General features: G+C 49.6%; 1 long non-coding RNA gene across 4 annotated transcripts in view; it reads right to left on the reverse strand.

Moving 5' to 3' along the window:
• Positions 1–258: 258 nt before the first annotated feature.
• LOC129212541 (uncharacterized) overlaps positions 259–26471 on the reverse strand; it is a 33347-nt gene continuing 7134 nt past the window's right edge. Inside the window, exons 1-6 of one of the 4 annotated variants that reach the window (XR_008579204.1) lie at positions 16152–16453; positions 13813–14142; positions 12911–13059; positions 11195–11422; positions 10480–10615; positions 259–9753 (exon numbers count right to left, since the gene is read on the reverse strand). This is a non-coding gene — a long non-coding RNA (uncharacterized LOC129212541). Of the gene's footprint in view, positions 9754–10479; positions 10616–11194; positions 11423–12910; positions 13060–13812; positions 14143–16151; positions 16454–26471 lie in introns of those variants that run through there. The other 3 variants (XR_008579203.1, XR_008579201.1, XR_008579202.1) reach the window with 3 other exon arrangements.

Raw genomic sequence — 26471 nt, forward strand, 5'->3', positions numbered from 1 at the left:
AACAGCACAAGGATGCTGGCCCTGGTTCAAAATGAATCCAGCACAAGCATTACACATATTAGCTATTTGCAAGCCAGGCTATTAAATAACAAGAGCCAGGCTAACCACAGGCATAAACACAGAACATGCCTAGTTTTAATATCTGCATTGCAAGAATATGTTTCACTGAGTTTGTTCCATCATGAGCTAAATACTGTAAAGATTTCACCAAGAGTCTTCAGGCAGAAGAAATTGAGAAGCCAAGTCCAGACAGGTACGACTTTGTTTTCACTGACTTTATTGCTGAAGAAAGCAGAGGGAGCAGAGAGCGGAGCGTGGACTACGCTGGCCTGCTCCCAGCCTTGCGGCTGGTAAACTGGTTTTTAGGATATTTTTAAAAAAATCTTGGGGAAAGATGGCATAGATTACCAGTGGCATCATTTCAAGTCAGCAAGCGAACCGTGTTAGCACACACAGAAATAATAATTCAGTATGATATCCAGCAGCTGCCACTCCTGCCCAGAGCAAGCCTTCGCATCAGCTTTGAGAGCCGCACCGGGGTCTCCACACGCTGCACGCCACCCTGAACACCACGCTTCTGGAAGCCCATGGACAGATGTTCCCAGGGGTGTACCAAGGAGGTCCACGGCAAAGCTGTGCTTCAGTCGCCTAATGTTCATGTGATGACTGTATCATCTCAGGCTGCGTGCCAAAATCCCAGCACGAGCTGCATCACATCAAGAAATCTCGTGTAATTTGTATCTACTAATGCGTAACATCCATCAAAGCTCACACCAACGATCAACAACTGCATCCGAGTCATACCAAAAGCATCTTAGATATTGCCTACAGAGCGAGTTGCAAAAGTTTGACAACGACTGGCTGCATCAGAAGCGTGCTGCTCCCCAGCCGCTGTGCAGAGCGCTGCCAGGCTGGTCCAGGGGAATCACACCCACGCAGCTCGGCGATGCTACACACGCGATTTCCGTGCACGGGTGATCAGCCTGTCTCATTGAATGGCTTTTTCTCCACGAGGCAGGGAGAGGAAAACAATCGTCAAGAAGAGGAAGAGAGGATTTAAAAAGCCACAGTAGTTAATAGGTGTGTTCTTGGACCTATTTTTAATTTACATCTTGTGACTGACCAGATTTCAGACTGGTGGTGTGTTTAATTAAGGCACTATTACTGAAACTGCCCTTTCTTAGCTGATTTAATGTTATCTTCCCTAGGAGCTAAAGATAACAGAAGTTTTTTTCCATTGATTTTAAAAGGCCCAGCCCCACCTAGATTGTACCCTTGCCCAGCTGTACGCAAAGCTGACTGATGTTTGGGCCTTAATTCCCAGATCCTGTTTGCTCCCGGGTTCATCCCAGCAGTTCAGAACCCGACGTCATCCCTGCGGCCGAACACAGTGGCACATGAAAGCCATGTCCGAGGCAAAGCTTGAATGTAATTCCTACATTCAGGAAAATTCCCCTCCCTCAAACCAGCAATTCCCCACGGCAAAGCGTGGCGAGCTTTGCTGGAAGCACAGGCTGAGCCCCTCGTCCCCGTCCCTGATGAACAGCCCAGCAGGAGAAGGACCCCAGCTCACGTTCCTCCGGTATGTTGTGATAAACAGGTAGCAAAGCTTCTACCTAATTAGCATCTTGAGAGAAGCAACTCACTGAGGTGTTCTGATTGCAGCGCGTGTACCTTTACGTAACGCGAGTGCCCAGGGGTTAGGGAGCGTGGACAGCCCAAAGGTATGAGGAAGCCTTGGAATAACATTTCTCTGTGCTCCACGTCAGGGTGTCACCTCCTGCTGCCACGGCCGAGCCCAGCCAGGCTGAGCGGGTGGCCTTTCGAGGCAGCCTCCCCCGGGTCAGGAATGACTCCGCTTCTGTCCCCAGCGGGATGGTGGCGGGACCCTGCCCGGGTCGGGGACCCGCGTGAGGCACCCCACGGCTGATGCTCGACTGTTCCCGGTGCCGAGGCTGGAGCGTTAAAACCACATAAACACATTGCGCGGTACCTTACGGTCAGATCCAAGTAAAGGCAAAAATCGCTGCATTTCAGGGAAACGGGCTAACTGCCCTGGGGAAGGTTCTGGCCGTGAACAAGAATAACTTACACCCTGAGCCTTGTTTAAAGGCTGTGGGGATCACGTCGCAGCAGAGGCGTTTCCCTGCTGTCCCGGGAACTGCTGCGTGCCGTCCTGTACCCTGCGGGAGAGGCATGGGTGGGCTACGCTCCACTTTTAGCCACCAGCTCCTCTTCGCTGCTTGGCCACTGCAGGGATTTTGCATCCCTGGGCAGCTGGAAGGGGCGGGCTGAAGGCCACCTGCAGAGAGACCCCGCTCGCCCGCAGCACCCCAGCACCACGACTCTCCCGGTGCTTGCCAAACCCACACCGAGCGCTTTAGAAATCAGAAGGTGTCTGCAACCGCAGAGCGGCCGTGCCGGCAGACGGCGGGGGGGGGCTGCGCTCCAGCCTCCCCGGGGCCCTCGGCTGGAAGGAGCCGCTCCATCATTTCCGTGACCCTTTCACTTGGCCCTTGTGAAAGTGAGGAGGAAGACGCCGATTTTCCAGCTTGTTTCTTTTTGCTTTCAGTGCGGGACCTGGCGAGCTGCGAGACAGAGGACCCAGGTGCTGTCCTTACCACAGCTCTCTCCTGGAAGTCGAGGGGACGGTGCGGGGAAACCCATCGCTGCCCTCCCACCTGCGGGACGGGCACAGCATCTGCTTGGCACAGCCCTGCGCTTACCCCTGACTTCTTGGTAAGGGCCTGCAAGGGATTGACCTCACCCCGTTTTACAGAATAACAACCAACCCTGGGGTGGCTGGAGCCGCTTCGGTGGCACAGTTTCACAATGAACTCACTGCGGTTCAGCAAACCTCAGGCACCTTGCATCTGAGGAACAGGAACCTCAGCGACCGAGGTCTGCAGGACGCGAGCCCAACCCTGCAGGAAAACGAACTTGCTACGGTGTCAAAAACCCAGCAAAACACTGGGGAGTTTGGCACGTGGGACACGTTCCCTGCTGCGGGCGTCCCGAGCCTGCACGTGCCACCTGGGGTACGCCACTGCCCCCCGTGCGGAACCCAGTACAGCTTTCTGCTCTGGAAAACAAACTCGGTAAATCGAGAAAAACTATGAGAAAGGCTAATGTTATACTCAATAACAACTTGCTGCCTCCTGCACCTCTGCTGAGCAAACCACTATTTCCTGAATTGAGGTGTCACGCATGAAATATTTGACATGCTGGAACAACCGTCACCATCTGCTAAGTGACAAACAGAACCGAAGCCTTTCCTGGTATTTAATGCATAAATCAGGGTGCGTCCTGTGTGGCTGTTTGCGATTCTGTAATTGAAAACTCCCTGTCTTGCTTGGGGAGGTGGTGGTAAAAATGCTTATATAGCCAGTGTAGATTTAGTCGAAACCCCTTTCTACTGAAGCATTTCTACAGCACGCCTAACTGGAGTGTGCAGTCTAACGCTACCGCGGCAGGAGTGTTGCCAGAAGCGCCTGCAGGCATCAGGTGAGGCCATCCCTGAAGAACCAAGAACTTGCTTCCTTGGATATCCTCTTTTCCTCACAGCTCGTCTGGTTTTATCCTCCCGCTCGCCAAGCCCTTCTCGCTAGCTAAGGCAGTCTGTGCACCGAGGTGCTGCCTTAACTGAGGTGCTTTATCAAACTCCAAAAAAAGGACTCTAGACTGACTATCTTGAGGAAAGCTGAATCATCAATAACAAGAAACCCTCCACCCCCCAACCGAGAAACATCAGACCAAAATTGGAAGGGGAAATAACCCTCACGGGCTGGTGCTGCTGGAAGATGCAGAGGTCCGTCTGCTCAGCCCTGTCTCTGGAGGGACCCCAAGGAGAGCACAACCAGCAGTTCTGCCGAGCCCCGGGAAGAAGCCCTGCCTGCCCCGGGCTTTGGCGGCATTGCGGCTCTGCACACCGGTGCTGCTCATTGCTCAGGAAGCCTCTCAAACGACATAATCTAGATACAGAAAACTAGGGCACAAGAGGTCCTTTGCCCTCTACACAAAGTGGGAAGCTCCTCTGAGGGCACTCTTAACGCACATTATGACTGGAATAAGCCGCAGCAGACAATTCCTCATTTCTTACTGAAGTCTATGGGAGCAGAGGGCACTTGGCACAGCCAGGTTAGGAAGAGGCACTCGGTGCCTTGGAAGTCCTTTCCTTGTTTGCCCGATATTCCCATTCAGACAGGGGCGGACATTGCCGCCCTCGGGCTTGGCCCCCGCCCAGAGCATTGCAACAGGAGGACAGAAGTGTCCTGTAACGTGGAACCAAGGAAAAGAGCAGGTACAGTGAAAAGAAAAGAGGAAAACCAGAAATATTAAGGGGGGAAGGAAAAAAAAAAAAAGAGAAGAGGAAAGTGTAGAGCCAGTAGAGTTTGGCTTCTGTCTATGAATGAAGAAAAAAAAGGAAGAAACAGTTTCATTTTGTCTTAAAATGCAGTACTCTTAATGTGCTAGAGAGCCATCTGTGCGGGCAGCTCCACCAGCAGTTTCCCTCTCATTCTCAGGGCACTCAGTAATGCTCTTCAATCATTTTGATTCATACCAATCAACGCCAGCCCACGCCACCCACCGCATGGAAATTATTACGTTTATTTACTAATCTTCTGAGAGTAGAATGGAATTAAACCCAAGAATGACTGCAGCAGTTTTAAGCCAGATGTAGTTCAAACAACAAGACACAGCTATATATAGATATATTTCTAAAACAGGCAACAGAAACCCCAGATCAACAGAATTATTAAACCCCAGGCCCTGTAGTTTACCTGCCCTTATTTTTCAACGCAATGTCCTGGTAAATTAGCTTGGGGTTTCCTCTCTAACCCCAGGGTATCAGCAAACCAGCAAACCCCACCGCCAGGATTGCACTCCCAGTTTCTCTCAACCACTTCTATACTTAGCAATAAAAATTTCAAATGATATCAGAGTACCTGGTGCAAAGAGGAGCTGATGTGATGCTCCCAGCCCGGCTCTGCTGCGCATCGCTGCAGGGGCAGACCCCGCTCAGCCCACAGCCGGGGCTTTGTGGAGCTGGACCTGCCGCCCCAGGAGCCCTGCTTTCACAGAAATGGACCTACTGGCTCCTTTCCCTTCCTCCCTGTCCTAAATAACCTCGCTGCACAGCCCTTGCCGATAGCGGGATGCAGCTCCTGAGGCATGCCCCAGCAACACCTGGAGCATCCCCGGGGAAGAGCTGCAGCTGCAGCTTACAACATTCAAATGCAAATGGCAACAAAAACCACTGCAAAGTAAACAGCAACACATTGGAGCATACCAGAACCCAGCAGCTTACAACAATGCATTACAGCAGCTCCATTTCCTTTTCCTTACAGCTCCGAAAAAGAATAGCTGCAGAGGTCAGGGGTTTTGGGGACAGTTTCTCCTCATCAGGCAGCTGAGGCTGTTGCTGCTGCGGGGCCAGCTGAGCACACTCAGGAGCCAGGTCCCAGACCCCCACCGTTTCCAGCCTCATCCTTCCTACTAATTTCCTACCTGGTTTCCCATCCAGGTGCAAAGCACCGCGGCGCAGAAGCCGGTTGACGAGAGGAGCTTCGGCGGGAGCAATACGTGGCGGTGGGGCACAGGGATGCCCGGGGTGGGGAGGGACCCGCTCGGTGGTGCAGCCTTGGGCCGTGAGAGCCCAAAGGCACCTTGGGTCTGAATCTGCTCCTTTCTGGTACTGCCTGATGAAGGGTGCCCTGGAAACAAGCACATTCTTATTGATTTTTTATGTTGAAGCAGTACCAAGGCCAAAATGAGCACCAAATTGCGCTGGTTTCTATACAGACACGAGGTGTGTTCGGTCTAACAGCCTGCGGGAGAGAAAGCACAAGGACCGTGGGAGCAAGAGTGAACACCCAGAACTGCCTTCCTCCCCCTCCTCGCTGCTGTGCCCTGTGAGCCCCAAATGGCAGCACCACCCCAGTGGAAAATGAGGGCCCTGGGCACTGCGGTGGAACCAGCGCTAATTAAACACCCAAACCCGTGCAAACTTGCAGCAATATAGCGATGAGCTGCTGGGAGCGTGACTGCAGGTATGGCTGGGCTAACTCCAGTCTGCTTCACTGCAAGGATCCGAGCAGTTGTCTAACGTCTGAGAGTCGCAGATTTTACAGGGTATGTCAGATACGAGTTGGTGTCCATTTTACTTTAATATTAAAGGACAGCGAGGTGGCACGAGGCTTGATAGGAGAGAAAGCTGGCAGAAGGGTCTAGCTAAAAGGAAGAGCAGGGAAAAGTGGGGTGCAGGCAAGAGCAGAGGAGGACAGAGATTGTTTCCATGGCCAGAGCCCTGCAAATAGCATGGTGGAAGTATCTTACTTTATCTTGCATCGCTAGTCATCATGAAAGAGGGGGGAAAAATGTAGAAATTATGACAAATGCACATTTGAAGACAAAATGCAATAGGAATATCAAAGATTTCATTTAAAATAGCTAAAGTATGTCTTGGTCCAAGGCGCAGAAATCCTTGGCAAGCAACTGGTGAAAAGGGCCTGAAGCCGATGAAAGAGGCAGTATTAGGAAATGGGAACTGAAGCAATATCTACTGATGGGAAAGGAGAAGTGGACGGGATATTTCTAGCTGGTTTCACATCCAGGCACCTCCTTTCACACACAATCACTCCTGCTTTATAAAGAATGGGAAAGCGAGATGTCCGAGCCAGACTCCGGATTGCCGAGGGTATCAGGGTGCAGTGGAAACCCAGCATCGTGCGGGGACTGATTCACGGGGATTAAATACACCCTTTTCCCTACCGTGCAAAAGCTGCAATGGGGAAAAATAACCTCGCAGTTGCAAAGTCTGGTTCGCCGCTGCCAAACTTTACTCATTTTCTACCCAGGAGGGAAAATACTAAACCCAAAAGGATCTGTTACTTCTGCTAGGTATTAAGGACTATTTTGGTTTAGTAAATGACCACGTAACAGTAGAAGCGAGATGCAGAGTAAAGAGCACCGCAGGTCCAGGTGGTGCCCAAACGCAGACGGATGCCAGGAAGCGTTACAGAAGTGCTGGTGCAAATTAGCACCGACCTCCCACCCAGCAGCGCGGCTGCCTGGCTGAGGTACCCAACGGCCACCTACAGCACCAGGCGCTGCTTTGGGACACGGGTGCATATCGGGTTTGCACGCGGGGATCACGGAACACCCCCAGAATAACGTAACCCCAGACTCGTGGGGCCCGCCCGAGGCAGCGCAGCCGGCTGCGAGCAGGGACGCTCACACTTGTTACGGTCGTAGCATCTGCGTTACCTCCCTCAAAATGTGTCGCTGCGTGGGTTTATTCTAGAATAGCCACATACCCAGAGGGGGTTTATGTTTCTGCTTTCTTATATTTACATACAAATAAAACACATAAACGTGTCCCAGCACCACAACAACCACCCGCATGCAAGGAGCCGGCAGACAACAGCCCTGGCCGGACCCAGAGACGCCGGGCTTGGTTTAATTCCTAACGTAGCGCTGGGGACTCCCCACTTCTTCCTATCGTAGCTGATGGCAATTTACGCTGTTTAAAGCTGCGTACGGAGAGGCTGGTTGACTACAAGTGTTTCTTCAGCACCAATTTGTAACTCGTATTCTCACCTACGGGCTGTTTCGTCTCAATCTGCTTTGGATTTTGGTGATGAAGTTTAACGAGGTTCAAGTAAAACCTCTCAAAGATTGAGAAGGAAAAAGCTCTTTGTATTTTGGAAAGAAAGGGGTTTAAAGAGCGGTTGCACAGGTCAGGGCACAGGCAGTGAGAAAGCGAAGGGCTCTTCTAGGATCTCTCGGTTCCGGCCGGTCTCACACCACCTGAACGCTTGTAGCCGACGGGGGTCCTGCGCACGGCGGTCGGGGACTTCCACCCAGAGCAGCTTTTTACCTTCACCAAAGAGAAATCTGGTGTCTCCATAACCACTAGCTAATGCAAAATGTCTCGTGCAGAGGAGGAAACCAGCATGGGTAGCGATGCACGGTTATGCAATGAACTCACAGCAGAAGGCAGCGGGTTTGCACCCGCCGTGGGTGGCACCGGCTGAACTGCACCGGTGGCTGCGGCGGGGGTGGAGAGGGAATGCAAGGAAAGGCTGAGCGTGACCCGGACACACAGCTTGTGTTGTGTCCCCATCTTAAAATGCATAACGAGGGTGATGCAATTTACCACAGGTCCATTTTTCACAATCTTTCATCAGAGTCATTTAGAAACATCGGCAGAGACTGGTGAAGCAGTGGTGTGATGAGTGAACTTAGGCTCACCTCTAAGCAGCCTGGGAACTATTAACCACAAACTTGAAGTGAACATATCCAAAGCCACAGCATTTTTTCTCTTTTTTTTTTTTTTTTTTTTTTTAGCTCATCAGCCATGATACTTTATAAAGGCATTTGTAATACTGCAGAAAAGAAGAACTGAAAATTCCAGAGGTGCATTTTATGCAGTATGAAATATGGTCTCCTCCAGTTTCATATCTTAAATTTGTCTTTTGCTGTATTCCAGTATAATATTCAGCTTGAAAGGAGCTGTATAATGGCATATATGAACAAATAATGTTACATGTACAAAGGAGAAATGAATCCTGCCAACATATTTGAGGAAATTTAAATTTGAAATCTGAACTAAAATAGGTATCTTCAAAGATCTTTTTCCCCCCAAAACCCGTTTTCTTTAAACTCCTATTTAACACCCTTAATTTAATTTTCAGGGCAGCAGATGTTCCTTACCAAATACATTCTAAATAATATCTGATTATTGCATAGTACTATATTTTACGTTGAGAAGTTTATACGGAATTGCAGAGTTAGTTAAGTGAGGACCCAGTGCCTGGTGTGAGATGAAACTGGTCCCTGTTTCAAACCTCCTTCAAAAAGTCTGTCAACCCCAGAAGACCAGATTATTAAGATACAATATGCACATTCATTTCACCACGTCCCCATATGCCTCTGGGAATATGAGATCTACATTTCCAATACATTCAAAACCCCAATTTCTAATGAACCAGGTGGTTCCAGGAAGGCCAAGAGACCTCCTGAAGAGAGGGATCAAAGCGGGATGAATTAGTTCAGCACAGGTTGGTCTTTACTTTGTGTTAAGCAGAGGAAGCCCTCGCCGGGGGCCCCTGCTTTTGAGCGTTTGGCCACTGAAATCCAGAGACGGTCTGATAATGGTCTTGGTAGGGTCAAAGTCTGAATATTAGTGAAGATAAACCAAGCAGTAACAGATATGTGAGCAAGGTTAAAACCTCCAACAGCGAGATGCTGTAAGGCGGGAGCTGTCCTTCATCCCCATCACGACACGGCCGAGTGCTGAGGCGGTCGGCTGGTTCCATCAAAATGAATCCACTTCTCTGGAAGTAACCTAAATATGTACACCCAGCACGCCAGCGTTCCCCGGGCTCTTACACAGAGCAGACACGGGACGTGTTCTGGCTGCAGAATGCACAAGAAATGCTAAAATTAAGATCTTAATCTTTAGTGATTGCGGAGCAACATGGCTATGAACCCGAATTCGGATTCAGGACTAACTCATCCGTCTTTCTTCCACGTCTGCCTGTGGTGTCCCCTTGCCACGTTAGACACCCAACAGCCGCCGGACGGCGAGAGCCTTCCCATGGCCATCGCCCAGCCGCCGGGCAGAGCTGCTGGGTGTGCAGACCATCAACTGCTGCTCCATGAGAATCTTCATCCCTGCTTCCAAGGGGGAGGTTTCCCAGCCTTGGCTTCATCCCGTGCCTCTTCTGGCTATAAACCACGTATCAAGTGCTGTAAGGAAAGGGACAATGTTAACGTATTGAATATGACTGTATTTCTAGATCAGCTGATAAAATCATTTCTTCTTTGCCAGAGTGTATTAATTTCTTCACATGCTGATACCCATTCTCCCTGCAGTTTTTGTGTGTGTGTGTATATATATATATATATATATATAGGTTTTTACAACACTGGCATCAAGACAGCTGACAGCACGTTACCTTTGGTATATTTTATAAAGCTCTTCTCCAAGCACTGTCGCTGAAGCAGCTGCTGCCAGGTTTGCCTACATCCTGCTCACCACCTCCCATCTCACAACCTTATTCTGGCTATATTCCCTTGCAGTGGGAAAGCACCATCGTCTTCCTCACACTGGAAACCAGCCCATGTGGGGGGAACAGCAGGGTCTGCCCTGCTGCAGGCTCCAGCACAGCAAGACGTGAAGATGGAGAACTGCATTTTCTAATGCTCCTACCCTGAAGTCATTATTAAGACAAAAATCTTCTCCTTGCAGTCCAGTTGGAAGATGAAAACTTAGATCAGGGGATCTAAAATTTTTGTAGCCCTTGGCACAGTCTCTGCTTCCCAGAAGTTTATCCATTCCATCCTAGCCAGCTCACCGCGAAAAATAATTTCCAACATTCCTCACCTCCTGCACTGCCTTAAGGTGCTTTAACTGTCTAAGATCTGCTTTCCCCATGACCCGAGATAGTGTTTAAACACCTGGACGGGACGCACCTCGCACACCGTCCAGCTTGTAAGAAGAACCAGCTGGAGGTGTCCGACCGCGCTGGGACTCGCAGGCTTTCCACCGCTTCGTCCTGTGCCACGGCTTGGAGCATCACGAAGTGACTCATGCAGGGCTCGCTGCTGGCTAGAAATAGAGCGGGGATGTATCTGAAGCTCTGGAGTTTATGGCTACATAAGCAACGAAATTCAAGCAAGTTGCGTACAATGAGAAATATGAACCAAGCTGGGGAGTTCTGCGCCGCTGAAAACCCGAGAGACGGCTCTGGCACGGGGATAAGCTCCAGCCTCTGGCTGATTATTTCCCAGATGCATCACTTAACAGGGCGCAGCACCCAGATGTGCTTATAAGTAAAAGCAAGTGCCAGGGTGTCAGAGATGAAGGCACAGAGACGGTGCCTCCCAAACCCCGTGTGCCCCCCAGGAGCCGCATCCCCCAGCACCGACGCACCCCGGCGCCCGCCTGCACGGCAGCTCCTGCGGTTTCGTGCGGTTCCACCTCAGGAACTCCCCTCCTCAGCTTGCTCGGAGCCTGCGGCAGCTTTTTCAAGGCACCACTTATTTCTCCGGTTCAGACTTTCCCACAAGCTGCTTCCCCTCGCGCAGCGCAACGCCGCACAGCACCGCACAGCATCGACGTGTGAATCCACCACCGAAGCCTGAAGTTCCCCTACCAGCACCCCGCGAGCAAGGAAGCTGTGATTACCTGAGGCGAGGACGTCTGGGTACGGCGATGCAAAGAAATCGAGAGATTTGCTTGAAAGTCGCACAGGATGTTGGGCAGGCGCGGAGCAGACGCAGCATCTCCTGACAGTCGGTCTGTGCACAGAGAGTTTCCGCTCTTCACACTTCATCCCCGAGCCAGTAATGGTCCACGCAGGCAGGAGATGATAAAGGTCCGTGGGGGAAACCCACCGTGCTCAGGAATGCAGATCTACCATGGGAAAACACAAAAGAAGCGGTCCCTCCTGAGCAGTAATTCACATTTTCTCCCAAAACAAACAGGTTGAAGTTATCACCAGCATGATTCTGTCTCCTATCAAGGGGGCACTGCAAAAGGGCTCAGAAAAATGAGGGGGCTTGCGGAGGAAAAATAGCAGATGCGAGAGAAATTTTCACTTTGCCTCCAAAGGGAAAAAAATCCCAAACAACAAATGATACCTGGCTTTCTTCAGCAGAAAATAGAAAAAACTTTGTCTGCAAAGTGTAGAAAAAGTTGTTTGGATGAGAAGAGGGAGGAAGCAGTGCAGAGGAAGAAGAGAGCAAAGCAATTTTCCATAAATCACAAAGAAATGAACAATTTCTGTGGAAAGCAGATGATTATACAAATATTTTTGTTTGCTTTTGACCCCCTCTAATCCCTTATATTTTTAAATAAAGTGTAAGATTAAAAACTTCCCCAAAAAATCCCAAACTAATTATTTTCTTTTTGTTAATGGTGGTCATGAAGTACACTGCACAGGAAGATGAACTTTGGAAAGATTTATGGGGAAATATTAGCCCCTCCCTCAGGGCCAACGGCACAGCAACCAAATCAGATGTCATTTTTGGAAGCTCTCACATCACACACACTATATTCCATTAGAAAAACAAAGATTCATTACACAAAAATAAACTTTAATTAAAATAAAAGTAGGAATTTCTTTGCTTCCAGAAGCCAGAATATTTAAAGGCTGGAGCATCTCATAATATTTTTTTTACCCAAGGTGGGTGAAGTGTTTTGGATATCTGTGTCTTAGATCAAAAAGGAAATTTCCCTTTACCTGCTTACAGGCTTGAAAACAAGAGACTTCAGCTTAGAAAGACTAGAAATGCTTCTCCACATTTCCTGGTCTGGGTCAGAATGAAATTAGAAATACCATCCTTTCGCTTCTGATTTTAGTTAAACCAAACAGCAAGTACCAGAAATCAAGGTAAGACGGGGGAAGGTGGATGGGATACAAGGTCCCTATGTGAAATTTTCTCCATTTTTGTGGGTTTTGACACCCCAGAAACATTCAAAAGACTCAAATAACTTTCAACCAAGCCAATAACAAAATTTAGCCTCCAAGTCCTTCTTGTCTGCCCAGTTCCAGTGGGTCCAAAGTAGCACATTCAACAGGCAGCACCGAGGTTTGATTTCAGGCAGCCTCAGGTGTCAGACAGGTTTGGACACATCTCCTTTGCATGGAGATACCTCTTGCAGTAATCCGATTTCCTATAACTCAGATGACACAAAGCCTTGTGCTGTGTAAGACGCCCGAGCTGCACTTTGTGCCTCTTGCTCGTCGCCACGTTGAAGGCTTTGCTTAGCGGGTGAAAAGGTGGGAAAAGTATTGGAGAAGTCCCTGGTGAAGCAGCACACCTTCCAGGGTGTCTCCAGGCACCCGGGGTACCACACAAGTTCAGACACTTTGGGATATCCCTCATTTTGAACACTTACAGAATACCGTCTTAGTGGTTTTGCCTCCCAGTGGAACCTTCTCCCCGGGCTCCAAATCCCCCAGTTCCCCACTTTGCAGAGGATGTTGCTGAGGTCTCTACCACTTCGCCTCCCCTCACCGCTGTGGATGGCTGCGCTGGGCTCCCTTCCTGTGGGTGGGAGCAGATGGACACAGGGGACTCCTGACCTCACCCTTAGTCAAGGCAATGGTGGACTCCAGGGTCTCGTTGCCAACCAACAGAAAAAAAACATGCTCTAATGTGAAACGAGCCAGAAGCACTCATGCAGGTAACACCTGATCTCTCGGTGGTTTCAGTCTTGGATCTACCTCTGGCATTGTCCAAGCTGAGGACCAAATCTGAACTTTCCCTTTTGAGCTCTTGAAGCGTGCGACATCTCCACGTGAGCAGGCAGGGTAAAGGCTGGAGCTGGGTCTAGTGCGGAAAGCAGAACTAGAGGAGTCTGACCTTTAACGGCAGAAGTCACCATTGCCTGCACAGCATCTGCAAAGAGAGGGTGGCCTCAAAACAACCTCTTCTAGTACAGTGCTCAAACAGCTCTGTGTCGCATCCGACGGACTGATCTTCAGGGCCACAAGATCAGATTAATCCTATTTATCATACTTTTGCAAAAGAAGATAAATCTGTATTATTCTGAGACTCCCTGCTGATTGAATAAACCATTATATCATTCAGGATAAAAATGAAATAGGCCCAACGCCATCCCATTGTTTTTCTGATGTAAGTCCCCACCACCTCGAAGACAGCTTAATGTTAATTTCTGAGCATGTGCACCATTCATCTCTGGTAATCAAATTTTTTTTTTTTTTTTTTTTTGGCATATACACAGGACTTGAGTTAAAGAAGTGCTTTATTTGACAGAAGAAAAGCCCAGTTTCATACCTGCATCCTCTCCAACACATGGGGCCATTGACACGACGGGGCAGGAGGAACAGCTCCTCCTTACCGACAGACACTGTTCAAGATGGTTCGTGCGGTCACGTCTCCCAAAACTCGTTGATGAGAGTCTGATGGCTTGAACCAAAGTCCTGGTGAGCCACCAGACCAGGAACGCCTTGGGAACTGGTTCCAGCTCCCTGAGTGGGTAAGCCCCCAGCTTGGCCAGTGGCCCCTTCCCGGGGCAGACTTCTAAAAATTTGAAATCCAGTCTGTAAAACAGCTGGAAATTCTGCAAAGTAGCTCCTCTCCTTTATTTCTGGCATTTTTCACTCTCTGGAAAAGAGAATGTAAATAACAAATAATAAGTCAGATTGTTCTGGTCCAAAATCTTCGTATTTGGTCTGTATTTCAGATTATTTTCTTTGATACATGTGAAGGCACTGCTTAATGGTATCCTGTCAACAGTCAGCTGGACGTTCCCCCTCTAACACAAACCCCACCCTTTGAATGATGCAAAATTCCTTGAACAATATTAATAAGCAACAACCATACTGGAAAAATAGAAGAAGAAACTCTTGCAAAGCCTCCCGTCAGCGATGTCGGGATAATGGTTTTGACGAATGGCACAAAAAGATGCCCAAAGAAGGGTCTCCAAGGTCTCCTTTCTTAACAGTATTTCCCATGTAGGTTCACGCCCCTTCCACTTAAACAAGGTCTTTAAACCCAAAGTGATGGCACCATTTTCAAGACACTTTCACACGCATCTTCCACGCGTGACCACAGCGGTCCCTACAGCACACGCACACTCCTTGGTTTCCTCAGCCCAGCTCCTCTTCCTGTTGTCCCCGACATCAGAATTACCCATATTCCTATTTCAGAAGTTATTTACCTATACAAAACATTTAGAGACGAAAGCCAATATGCCTGCCACTTAGACGACAGCCTTCAAGACTTTGAGCTGTATGACCTGTAAAGATGGCTCATGGCAGCAGATGGACTTTCACGAGATGGACAAAGTGTATATATATATATTTTTTTTTTTTTTTTTGCTAGTTGGAGTAGCTACTCTGCCAGTAACAAAATGCACAGCCACTGAAAACCACGATGGAAATAGCTGATGTAAACCACAGGACAAGCCCTCGCAGAAGCTTGATCACTTCTCAGCCACTTTGGTTCGGCTGGGATTGGCTCATGCATCGTCCTGGGAAGCAGCTGCATCTGTAGCCTGTGATTGCAGGGCTTCAGACCACGTTTAGGCTGAATTTCCCTGTATGACAGTGATGGCTGGTGGCAGTCCTACTTGTTTATGTAGCTAGTGGAAAGTCATATAAACTGGTATCGCTCTCGCAGCCTCCGTCACCTGCCCCTCGTACCCAGCCAGCACTGGTTACTGGCAATAAAAAGCACATGAACGTACAGGGATCGCTCAGTTACATCATGAAACAAGATGAAATAAAATACTTTAATGTGCAAGGCATCGTTTGTCTCCAATAACTAAAACAAATGGTGAAATCTGAGTTGTTTGGAACTTTCTCGTCACAGCGCTTTTGTCTCAGAAAACATGATGTAGATCAAAAGGGAATTTCCCACAAGTAGATTTGAATTTTGCTTAAATCACCTCATATGAATATAAAATCAAAATAAAATGTTTCAGTTGTGTTTATAAAAAAAACCAAAACAACCACCCACACAAAGAACAGTAGTCTTGTTGAAATGAGCTGAAATATTTAATTTTTGCCTAGCCTGACTGTGACCTGCGTCCACCTGAGCTACCAACAAGCCATGAAGTTTCTAAGTAATTTTTGCACTTCCTGACCCCGCTTCTGTGGTCAGAGCCCTTAGCCAGGCTACGTCGCTCATAACACAATCTGTTTAACCTTTCATTAATTCTTGGCGCTACCTCATGGAGGTTCGTGACCACTAGCGAGACCGTTCCCAGGGGAGGAAACCCTGCTTCCCGACACACCCTGCCCTGTCTCGGTGCTAAGGAGCACCGCGGTGGGCGACTGCCCCCGGCGTGGGGTTCAGTGGAGACCCTTCTTATGCTGTATTTGGAAAGGGTGACTGAAAAACCTGAAAATTTGGATTTTCAGCTTCGAAGCTGACAAAGTCTTTTATCTCCATTAATGCCCGGTAGCACACTCACAAGACCAGGCAGGAAGAAAGCATCAAGACTAACGGTTACATAATACAGCTAATATTAATAAGTTGAGTCACAGTAATTATGTCAAAATTTCCTGTGGAGATTGTGTTTCATTTTCTTATGGTTTTTTTTTTCTTTCAAAGTTCATGCAAATGCCTTTTGAGCCCACCTAAAAACAAGCCAATAAACGCAAGCTGACCTTCAAACACGCAAGATGCTAAACCAGGTGAATTCCTCAAGACAGAGCGAGCCCTCACCATCAGATGTGGCATCATCTTCCTCCTGTCACCCCCTGCTCCTCACGCTTCAGCAGAAGCCGCAGCTCTTGAAGCTTTGCTCACCATGATGCAGCCCGGTTTTTGCAGCTATTTTCAGCACCGCTACTGTACAGCAGCCAAGTTCACAGACATATTTGTGTGAATTTTTTTTTTTTTCCCCCCATAACTTCCTCCAAGCAGGTCTTTTTTTCCATACTAAGCCCAACATCGTTACTCTTTCTAGGTCAACCAAAAGGCATCTTGTCTTGGCATCGTGCCTATCTGCCCGGCCCAGTCGCAGCATTTCTTATGAACGATGCCAGCTCCCAGGGAGGGTACAGCAGGCTGGGAGGGGGGGGGACCCGAGTTTTTTCTAAGAGCTCATCAAGAACTATATCTCTGTAGAGCAGGCTCAGCCCCTGCAGAGCTAAAGGGGCAAGGCTTTGGGTGCTTCCCCAGAGGAAGGCAGTTCCCAGGCAGCTTCCCGCTGGGAACACGCTGTGGGGACTGAAGGCAATGTGATTCTTCTCCCATTTTGACACCCGTTGTTGAGCTGTGTTGGGTTTTCCGTCCTGCTGGGGACTTCACCGAGCTGCCAAGGCTCTGAGCTACTGCCCCGCTTGAAAGCGGAGGGGAAGACGGAGGAAGTGACACTGGCGGGGTGTTAGTGCAGAAGTGCCGTGAGCAGACACACGCTCCGGACACACGCTAACAACATCCTGCCAGGCGCAGAAAGCTCCATTTGCCGACAGCCCTGCAGGTCTCCAACTCGAACCCCGTGGTACACAAGGTCCACGCAAGAGTCTTGGATGCACTCCAAGGGAGCGCTGGTAGCGTGCTTACACACGCGGGGTTACAGCAGCAGAGGATTGACCGCTTTAATCCTCCGCTCTCGTACGTTAAAGAGGCACTAAGCGTAGGTTTGCAGGGGTGCCCGGTGCTGCTGCGAGCACTGTGGCTGAGCTCAGGCTCTGAAACAAGCTCTGGGTCCCGATGGCTGTGGACACGGAGCTGCTCCCGAGGGTTTTTCCCATGTGCTAATTCACCCCGGGGGGGTCTAGAGCTGCCTCGAGCTCCGGCCAGGGCTGCCGCTCCCCGCCCTGCAGAGCTCACCGTGTAGTTCAAGTTCAGAGGTTATTAATAAAACACACAACGGGAGGGCAGAGGGTGAGCATATGGGATGGAAGCAACCAGGTTGAAACGCTCAGAACATCAAACATGAGCAGACATTTGACATACTCCAGTGTTTTTCTTCCCTTTTTCAATTGCTGCTTTGATTCTTTTACTTATTTTTTTTTTTTTTTTTGACATGCAAATGTTACTTCGAGCTTTTCCTGTTCTCGCATCAGGTATATGCAGCGAGCTTTCTCACAGCAAAATTGCCCAATAGCTTTAAAACCCAAAAGAGGGGGGGGACTGATTGCCAAGGAGGAGAGACTTCATATGCACCTTTGTCTGACACCCTCAGCTCCGGAACACCACCCCGGAGGCTTGGAATCAGCCTGGCCCAGCCTCCAGCAAACAGAGATGCAGATGAGGCGTTTGCTTTTGAGGACAGACCGCGAGAACCTAACTCTCAGCTGATCCCGCAACACTCGCTTGCTCATCCACGTTAACCAGTTTGCCAGCTGCAAATAAATAAATAAATCAATCTGTTCTTCTTGGATGTGCATCACTCAGCTGCCAACCCCCCCCCCCCCCCCCCGAAACCCAGAGCTTTCCAGTTCAGTGACACTGAAACCAGTGCGTAAGCCTGGGCTCAGCCCCAGCTCCTGCGGACTGCTGTGCCCCCAGCGTGTGCAATCCCACCCACGCATCCTTCCCACGCAAACAAAACAGCCACGAAATTATACGGGTATGAATGCCGCTGCTAGAAATTCATTGCGATGCCATTGGAAATGCACTACGGTTACCTCGCTACCAAAAATAAATGACCGAACAGTTGAAATGCGGAAATCGGTGCGAGGGGTTGTGTAGCCCGCGGTACTCGGGGTAGTTGGTAGATGGATCAAAAAGCTCGAGAATCACGAGCCTGGTAACAGACCTGCAGACCTGGGGCTCCCACGCCTTACTTCCAGCTCCCTAAGAGACGCGCAGCGCAAAGCTTTGGCACTCCCTGACGATGCCCTTCCAGCTCTGGGTGGCTCAATCTCGATATTCAGTTATATTACTGAATTTTGGCCACTCAAGCCCCCGGCCCAGGCTCAGCCCCGGGTGAACTCCCGCTGTCCCCAGGCAGCACCCACCAGCAAACGCGAAAGGCAGGGCTGGGCTGCAGGAGGGACGGGGCGCAGCCAGCAGCTAGTACGGCCCTGAGAAATAGCTGAGTCAGCCTTCTGCCTGAGAAACTGTTGACTCGAATGTTCAGTTTCTTTTGCTTTTGATCAAAATGCATCTGTTGCAAATTCATGCGATGCCGTGCTCTCCCATGAAGACCCCCAGATAGATTTGCATCATTTGGAGTAAAACCCACCCAACCTCCCTTACTACCTAATTACATTAACATGTTCATTGCAGCGTTTCTCAATTGCAAACACAATTTCTAAGGTCGTGTTTTCTAAAATAGCCCAGATACGCAGCGAGCATACAGGTGCTGATGAGGATGAGCTAAAGCCATCGCTCACGGCTCTGGCAGACGGAGCACCCCGCGAGCAGGGAGACCTCAGCCCTGCGGATCTGAAGGCGCAGAAGGAAGCCCGAGGCAATTCAAAGACAATTACATGAGAACAATTAATCAGAAATGGCACACATCGAGGGAGCTAACCTCGGGAACATTCCTGTGGTGTTCCCTGCCAGGATTACAAATGCCAGCGGGTGAGCTGGAGAACCGGCGCGTTGCTGGAAGCAGCTTCATGGCATTTGCTCCTTTTTCTGCAGTACTTTGCCATATAGGCCTGATCCAACACACCCACATAAGCTCTCCTGCTTCCCTACCGGGTTTGTTTCTATTTTTCGAGGATGCAAAAGACTTACCATCCCTGCGCGTGCCAACGTGGACAAGACCCCTGACTGAAGAAACCCCAACCCAGGCGCTTCACCTGAATATCTATTTCTCCCCTGAATCAAGGATTCATTCTAGCGATTAAATTAAAACAAAGCAAAACCAAGAGTATGGAAACATCTAGGCCGCCTGACTATCGAGCTAAGTAACACCCAGTAATTTCATTCACCTAAATCATGTGAATCAACAATATAGCAAAGGTCATTGGGGAAACCGCGATGCATCAACAGGAAGCACGATGCATCGCTTACCGAGGATTAGGATCAGGAAACCTGCCACTATTTGCTTTTCCTCTCTATTCTGGACTTTCATCATCTTTAAAGCAGGAATAGTGATATTTTTCCTGGCCTATAGGTGCATATTAAACCACTTCATTAATGTCTGCGGGGCAATTAGAGAGGTTCAGACGAAAAGGGCTGAAAATACGAAACCGCGCAAGGCTGTGAGTGATTCAGCAGAGCCGGTGTCCTGGGAAGCGCGTGAGCGTGGGTTGCAGGATTCCTCTGCGGGCAACACAGGGGCCGCGGTGGGTGCAGAATAAGCACCAAACCAGGGGAGGGAAGTGCTCTGGAAACAGATGAGGCAAGGCCAAAAGCTGCCGCTAACTACCTTGGAAGGTGTCCCAACTGAATGTCCCTTGTCCAATTTATTATGTTACAACGCTGTCAGATATTCCTAGTGGGGAGACTTTATCTTCCCCTCACTGCGACTTATTTCTTCCTATCGCTGGACTCTGGGACAGGAAAAGATGCTCCACATGGCAGCTGGAAGGGTTATTACAAGGTTAAAACAGTAAGACTAAAATAAAACTAAATTATATAAATAAGTCTAGGAAATATTGGCTGTAACACAACTCCAAAACCAAAGTGCTAGCCGGATTTGTTAAACAGTCATAATTAAATCAAATATATCTCCATTAGCAATTTATTACGCTGTAGAGCAGGATTAATTTAGCAAGACAGTTCAAATTTTTTATGAGTGCATTTTCTAATACCTAGACATCAGAGCAGTTTCCTGTGCACCCAGTCCAGCAGTCAAAATTACGATTGCTATTAGGCTGCAATTAATTGTGCATGAAGCACTCTGCCCACTTCATTACATAAGCATGAGGATGAGCCAAAACCTTTCTGTCAATCTGCTTTTTTTTTTAGCAGAAAACCGAGTTTCTGATGAAGCAATTTCCTTGCAGCCATGATTTGCTTTCCAAGGAATTTCCCTCAGCGACGTTTGTAATTTTCGGTGGGATAAAAGCTGCCGCAGCTTTCTGTAAAAGAATTAAAATAGTTTTATTTTGCCAGTTTTCTGTTTGCCGCTCAGCTCCGCTGCTTCACCCTATTTACGGGAAGCAATACTTTACATCCTGATGACTCACGGCTCACGCAGCACACCAGAACTCCTTATTTATGGCACGGTAACCCTTTACCCGGCTCCAGCGATACGCGGCACCGCCTGCCCCGGGAGGTTTAAAGCGACTGGGGGTGCTCCTCACCGCAGTAACCCTGGGCATCGTGGTTGGGTTTGTTCCTTCAGATTGCGGGATTTGCTGCCAGGGTCTCTAATTCCTGGGGAATTCAGGCTCTCCCGTGCCCCTGGCCAGGCTGGGGCGACCGTGGCAGCGTGGGGTTCTGCCGACCCGCCGCAGTGCAGGCATGCACGAGTGTCCCCAGCCCCCTGCACGCACGAGTTATTTCCCATTCACTTATCGCCGTGTTTCTGTGTCTTCCAAGTTATGCTGAAGCTATACAGGATTTGATGATGCACTTCAACAGCGTTAAGGGCCAGACCATGGGAGCAGGAATCAATGACCCAGCAGTGGTCACCCCAGGTCCGTCACCTCGCCTGCCTCCTGCCAGCTCTCCATACTTTTACGTTGGATTTGCTGATCAGCTTCAAACCAACATTAAAGCCAACACAGAATACTGTTTCATGCCTTTTTTTTTCCTCTGTTTTTTTTTTTTTTTTGTCTTTCCCTAGCAGGGTTTTTTTTCCCAGATCATAACAGCAACAAAGGAAAGCTTCTGCTAACATGGCCTTGGTCATCAGGGCTGTCTCTGCATTGCAAGGCAATCTGTTCTCAGCAATGGCAGTGCCAACAGGAAACCAGAAACGTTCACAAATACGTGTCCGAATCAAACACGTCAACATTACAAGCCCTAATGAACAAAAAACTCACTTGGAAGCTCCAAACCTTCCTACTCAAGGCCATAATACAGTCGTGATCTTGGGCTCGCCTTCATCGGGCTCAAAATAGCCCCAAAGCCCCCAGGTGACTGCAGCCGACGCCAGCGCCCAGCCCGCACCAGCAGCACCAGCCCGGCTCCGCCGTGGGACCACGCGGCACGTCGGGAAGGCAAAACTCATCCCGGAGCACGCGCAGGGTGAGAAACGTGGCTGCAAGGTCTGCAGAGTCAGCCAGCCTTCCGCCCGGGGGTGTTTATAAGGTGGTCCGGCAAAGCCTGGCTCCGCTTCCCCAGCTGGAGCCGCGCTGGAGACCCGCGTGCTCCCAAACGTCCTCCGACGGGAAGAAGGGCACGAGGAGAAGCGGGACAGGGCAACGGCGCACACCGCTGCCTGGACGTGAAGGAGACCCAAGACCAGGACTCCTACGGCCCAGAACGTGCAGCGAGCAGCAGCTACAGACACGCTCCCAATCCAAAAGCTTATCCATATTCCAGCTGTGTTACTTAAATAAAAAAATAGAGCTAGCCACCAGGGATACGTTTTTTTGTTTTTCCCATCATGTTTCCAATACAAAAGAACAGACATTATCATGCAGGTTTGCTGACTATAATAGAGAAAAATCATATCATTGAGCACTCACACAGGCTTTTTTTGTCCCTTGCCCCATGTATACACTTGGTTATAAACAACGGAGAAGAGGCAAGATAAACTGGGGGGAAGATATACTTCAACAAATAGATATGCTTTTTTTTTTTTCCCCTAAAACTGTCTCGATTCTGTTTATACTGGCTCGGAGACAGCATCTTCCATTCTTCTCAAACATACCAAACAAAATCCAAGCTGATGACGTGATTCCTGTAATCAAGGTCACAGACCTGGTTTTGCTAGAGCATGCAGCTGAATGTTGTACCCACAGTGGAACTCTTTAAAATGGGCTAAGTATCAAAAACTTAAATTATTTGCTCTGCTGGAGGAAAAGCACTTAGGGAATGCTTTTCTCTCAAAAGAAAAAAGTCGGAAAGCTTGCGGGTCCTTTTGAGCGCTTCATCTAGAGGAAGCTGCAGGGTAAGCTGCGATGCCGCTAAAGTCAACGGCTTCTTTTGCTCCATCTCCTTTGGGCTACACCCAGGTAGGAAGGAGGGTAGTTCAAAGAGAGAAAGGATGGCTCGCTGCTCAAACCTGTCTGTAAAAAAAAAAAAAACCAAACAAAAAACCAAAGTAGTAATTTCTCAGCTGAGAAACTCACCTGGGGCATCAGTGCTTTAAAATAGCAGCTGCGACTCCACCATCGCAAACAGCGGCCACTCCCTGCGCACGCTGCACGAGAGGGATGCACGCCACGGCATATGGGCAATTTCTCTCTAAACGAGGAAACCAACACGAGAGGAGGACTTGCAGATTGGGTTGTTGACACAAGAAAACCCGCTTTAGCTCATAAGTCAATAGTTTGCTTGATACAGAAGAAAACAAACTGGATTTGAACCGAGCAGCCCTGGTGATAAGGCTCAGCTCCGGAGCGCGCTGCCCGGGGTTTGCGGCACGGCCGCTAGGAAAACAAGCCAGCACGAGTCCTGCCCTCCTCTCCTGCCGGCCGAACCCCCCGCGCCCCACGCGTCCCAGCTGGAGAGGGATGCTGGGGCTGGCAGGAGCTCCTGGGGGGAGAGAGGGGAACGGCTTTTCTGCTTGTGATTCCAGCTTAAAGTGTTTGTGAAACTCTCTCGGCACCGGGCAGAGGTGGCTGGTTTTTCTCGAGGCGAGCTTGCGTGAATCATACAAGGAAATACAACCGTATAAAAGTGGCAAAGTTGAAACTGCTGCAGAGAGGGCAACTTTTCCAACAATGGGTATCTGGTCCTCTGCTCCTAGAGAAGCGAGTGAGAGCAGTGGGATAGTCCCACCCTGAGCACTCTGCAGAAGACCATGGAGGCACCGGAGAGCTCGTTGCCTCTGACGAGCAAGGCTGCGCTCATTTAGATGATGAGCATGCTACTGCTGGCTCTCCTCTCCAAGGCAAGAGGCAGGGGACACTTGCTGTGCAACAGCCTTTGCTCATGAGGAATAATAAGGGAACACAGATGATCTGAGTCATCTCCACTGATCCATCGTTCAGGGGAAAAACCAGTTTTCTTTTCATTGCTGTATGCCGCGGAAAAGACGAGCGGGGGGGGGGGGGGAAAGCCACAGGGAATCCCACACAAGTTTCTTATAGCGCTGTACTTCAGCTGTCGGAACTAATAAAGCCAGTCACGGCCGCAGGGCATACCTTCACGCAGCTGGATATGAACTAACACAGTCCCTGCTAGGAAACACCTCAGCAGCGCTGTTAGAACAGGCTGGCTGTACTGCCAGACCAGCGCCCACCCAGCCTCGGAGCAGCCCTCCATCTCGCGCAGACGGAGGGGCAGGAGCAGCCCCCGAAGCAGGTCCCGCAGCCTGCCCCGCGCGCTCGGGGAGATCAACGCCCGGGTGCACGTGCTACGTACACACACACACGTGCTACGTACACACACACACTGCCTGTCTGGGCCTGTCCGCTTTCTGCACAGCGCCAGCTAGTTTTGTTTGCGCTGTATATGCGATATAGATTAAACACCTTTTAGAGACAGGTCTTCCAGAGCACCTGCATGTGCTGAGGGACCTCCTGTATTTATGTTTGTTATCGCCGGCCTGTCACACACTATGCTTTTATTAACCACAATGCTTCTTCAGAGGAAGATGATGCAATGGCTGCATGGGAAGTGTCAGCTATTTTGTACAATGCTGTTTATTGTTTCAGAAAAAGAGACTTTCAAAATGGAACGGTCGCTGCTGTGTTTACTGACCTCCTCAAGGAGGCTTTTGGCCGTGCCTTTTCTTTCCTGAAAGGGAGGCAAAAATATCCGGATGCAAAAAATTAGAGCACGTTGGTGAAGCGGCAAAATCAAGCAGCACCGTCCCTGACCCCTGATCCTCCTCTGCTGCACCCGCTCTGGCTTTTCCCGGGGGCTGAACTCCAAGGGTTGAGCGGATAAGACAATCCTTTTTCTCTATCTAATCTCTCCTCTGCTGCATTATCGCAGCACGAACGCAAGTTGGTTTCTCCACCGCTGGGTTTAACACCCTGGGTGGGAGCGGCAGCCACAGCACCGCTCGAGGTGCAAACAGGGCTGGGGGAGCTGGTCCGTCCTCCGTTGTACGCCGCTGCCGAGGGGCGGAGGTGGCGTTGCTCTCCCCAGGAAAGAAAGGATCACGCAGGGGAACTTTGATCCATGCAAATAACGCATATGGAATTCAAATGCCTGCTTGCTTTCTTTTCTGTAGCTTGCAGTTACCCTTCTCTCATGAGGGGCATAAATTCGTTCAGCTTCATCAGTTCCAGCCATGTCCATCATCGCCAACCTCAGAGGAGCCTGCTGCATCCAGGTGTATTACATCATACAACAACAAAGGAAGAACTAAAACACAACAGAATATATCGACAAAAGCAGATATAGGTGATAAACAGTAACTTATGAATGTGCATTAAAAGCAGGTGGGTAAGATAATAATGAATCGCTAGAAGCAAAATTATTATATCAGTCGACGTGCAGCGGGGCCGTTCCGCAAAGCCGTTTCTCTCGGCAGCAGAAAGCGGCGTGCCGGGCAGAGCGCCGCGGCGGGAAAGAGCTGGAAGGCACGCTGCCACGCCGGTGACATTAAGTAGTCGGCAACGTAACCCACTGTATGGCCTGTCTGGGAGCCATTATCTTTTATTGCCCTCTGGAAATCATTAACTCGATATCCAAAAGTCTATGCAGACAGAAGCAGGATAAATGAAGACTGATAATACTCAATTTTCTCCAGATTAAAACTAAATTCAGTTTTCAGACTTCTAGTGTACTCTCACTCTCAAAAGTGAAATGATGCGGTTGCCCTTCGCCCAGCAGCTGCTTAATAACTCCTACGATATGCAAAAATCACAATTAGCATGAGCAGCCATGGAGACCTGGCTGCAGGTGCACGTTGCCCGCGGACCTGCTGGCAGACGCGGTGGGACCTGGACTCCCGCAGCCATACGTTCCTGCAGCATCTCACTGGGTTTTGGTCCAGAGACGCAAGGACGGCTACGGTCAAATTAAGACACCTTGACATCACGTTAAAACCAATTTCACGCTTCCAGAAAGCGACGTCAGGCCAGTTCAGTGCTTCCCATCAGCAGGCGTCACTGCCTCTATAACGACACGAGGGTAATTAGCAAGCTGTCCAAGCCCACGTGCCGGTGACGGGCAGGACCAAGCAGCCTGTCCCCCCGCCCCAGCATCACGGCTCCGCAGGATTCGGGCAGGGCGAAACCCAGGACCGGTGCATCTCTAACTCCCAGGGCTCATAGCCCACATTCCCCAGGAAGCACCGATCCCATTTTCTAAGCTTGCAGAAACGTTGCACGCTGCGGGATGTGGAGGTTACCCATATTTCAGCAACCCTGCGGGCAAGCGCTTTTGGCGGACAGAATACAACTCATGCTTTTCAACAAGTATTATGGGAAACTCAGAGAAAAGACAGCAGAGGCTCAAAGTTTGTCACCTCTGGATTTCCCCGTTCTGCACCTTCCACCATCAGATGAGGCAAAGGCAGAAGCTGTTTCATCTGTCGAGCTAGGAGCAGCCGAAGCTGCTGACTCGCACCCAGGCGACAGCAGACACCTCTGATTCACGCAGCACGCTGCCTTATGAGAAACTCGTACCTCAGACGATCCCTTTCCTGTAACAGGGTGGCAGAACTGGTTTCACAGCCCTTGGGTCGTGTTCGTTCGCTGATGGAAAACAAGGTGCTGGTAAGGGAGAGCAAGCAGGCAAGTGAGCTTTATTCAGCTTAATCACTGGGTTAATTAATTGTGTACCAGACCAACACCATTTAAGTTGCATAACTAGTGTAAAACCTCCTTAAGTAGGGTTCACTTAAAACGAGAGCCTCTCACCATGAAGCCGTAGCCTTCTCTCCAACAGCAGGTGACTGTCACTCCCACTGTCACTCCTGGCAGACGGGGAGAGGAGAGGCTGCCCTGAGGCTTCCCACCACCACCACGATGGCCAAACCAGTCACCCAACGTGTTCCCCTTTCT

Source organism: Grus americana, chromosome 14 (genome assembly GCF_028858705.1).
Source record: "Grus americana isolate bGruAme1 chromosome 14, bGruAme1.mat, whole genome shotgun sequence".
NCBI lineage: Eukaryota > Metazoa > Chordata > Aves > Gruiformes > Gruidae > Grus > Grus americana.